Here is a 2,267-nt window from a genome sequence, read left to right on the forward strand (position 1 = left end):
ATAAAATATCTTGAAGAGAAACTTGAATTGGAAGTCTCTATCCCTAGAAAGCTTCATGATGAGTGGGAAACTAACATAAAAATCAAAATCAAAAACTATGAATGCAATGCTTTGTGTGATTTGGGTGCTAGTGTTTCCGCGATTCCAAAGTCTTTATGTGATGTTCTGGGTTTTAATGAGATTGAAGAGTGTTCTCTTAATTTGCATCTTGCTGATTCTACTGTCAAGAAACCCATGGGAAGGATCAATGATGTTCTTATTATTGCAAATAGGAACTATGTACCCGTGGAATTCATTTTGCTTGACATTGATTGCAATCCTACATGCCCTATTATTCTTGGTAGACCTTTCCTAAGGACTATTGGTGCTATCATTGATATGAAGGAAGGGAATATTAGATTTCAATTTCCTTTAAGGAAGGGCATGGAACACTTTCCTAGAAAGAAAATAAGATTGCCTTATGAATCCATGATGAGGGCCACTTATGGTTTGAGCATCAAAGACGACGATACGTGATTCCATCGCTTTTATGCCTAGCTAAGAGCGTTAAACAATAGCGCTTGTTGGGAGGCAACCCAATGAATTTATATTTTTATTTCTGATTTTTTGCGTCCACATCATCAAAATTCTGTTGTGATTGTGTTTTTTGTGTTTCTTTTTTGTGTTTGAGCCAAGCAAAACCTTTATGACTAGTCTTGGTAATGGTTGTTTGATCCTGCTGGAAAAAGACAGAAACTTTTCACTCACGAGATGATTTGTCATTTTTATTCAGAAAGAGACTTTGAGTTGATTCTTTTTTATGCTGGTTGATATACCTTTTTCGCAGGCCATCGTAAGTTTTCAGATTTTTTGAGGTACGAGAAGTATATGAAGTATACAGATTGCTACAGACTGGTCTGTTTTTGACAGATTCTGTTTTTGTTGAGTTGGTTGCTTGTTTTGATGAAACTATGGTTAGTATCGGGGGATACTAGCCATGGAAAAGTGAGAATACAGTATCCCAACACCAATATAGATAGAATTCAAGTTTTCTACAGTACCAAAAGAAGTGGTAATTTGTTTTCTTGTGCTAATGTTACCACGAGTTTCTGTTTAAGTTTTGTGTTGTGAAGTTTTCAAGTTTTGGGTGATGTTCTCATGGACAAAGAGATATGGAGTGGAAAGAGCTCAAGCTTAGGGATGCCGAAGGTATCTGAAAGGACGTGGATGTCGCCTAGAGGGGGGGGGTGAATAGGCGCTTTAAAATAATTATGGTTTAGGCTTGAACAAATGCGGAATAAAACTAACGTTTAATATGTCAAGCACAAAACCTACAAACAACTAGGCTCACCTATGTGCACCAACAACTTATGCTAAGCAAGATAAACAACTAAGTGATAGCAAGATATATTACAATAAACAATATGTCTATCACAAAGTAAAGTGCATACGTAAAGGGTTCGGGTAAGAGATAACCGAGGCACGGGGAGACGATGATGTATCCCGAAGTTCACACCCTTGCGGATGCTAATCTCCGTTGGAGCGGTGTGGAGGCACAATGCTCCCCAAGGTGCCACTAAGGCCACCGTAATCTCCTCACGCCCTCGCACAATGCAAGATGCCGTGATTCCACTAAGGGAGCCCTGAGGGTGGTCAACGAACCCGTACAAATGGCAAACCTTGGGGGCGGTCACCGAACCCGTACACGTGGCAACCCTTGGGGGTGGTTACCGGTACCCGTACAAATTGCTCGGGGCTATCTCCACAACCTAATTGGAGACCCCGACGCTTGACCGGAGCTTCACACCACAATGATTGAGCTCCGAGACACCACCAAGCTTCTAGGATGCCAAAGCATCCACGAAGAACAATATCTAGGATACTAAGTACCAAAGGTAGTAAGCTTCTCAACTTCTCACTTCCACGTATCACCGTGGAGAACTCAAACCGATGCAACTAATGCAATGGCAAGAACACACGAAGTGGTCAAGTCCCTCACACTCAAATCCCTCCACAACAACAAAAGCTATGGAGAAATATGAGAGGAAGAACAAGGAGCTCACAAAGAACTCCAAGATCTAGATCCAAGGGGTTCCCCTCACATAGAGGAGAAAGTGATTGGTGGAGATGTGGATCTAGATCTCCTCTCTCTTTTCCCTCAAGAACAAGCAAGAATCACTTGAGGGATTGAGAGTTAGCAAGCTCTAAGAATGTCAACAATGGAGGTAGAACAAGAGCTCAACGGATAGATTAGGCCAAGGGGGGAAGAAGACCCCCTTTATATAGTG

The sequence above is a fragment of the Hordeum vulgare genome, chromosome 6H (assembly GCF_904849725.1).
Source record: "Hordeum vulgare subsp. vulgare chromosome 6H, MorexV3_pseudomolecules_assembly, whole genome shotgun sequence".
Taxonomy (NCBI): domain Eukaryota; kingdom Viridiplantae; phylum Streptophyta; class Magnoliopsida; order Poales; family Poaceae; genus Hordeum; species Hordeum vulgare.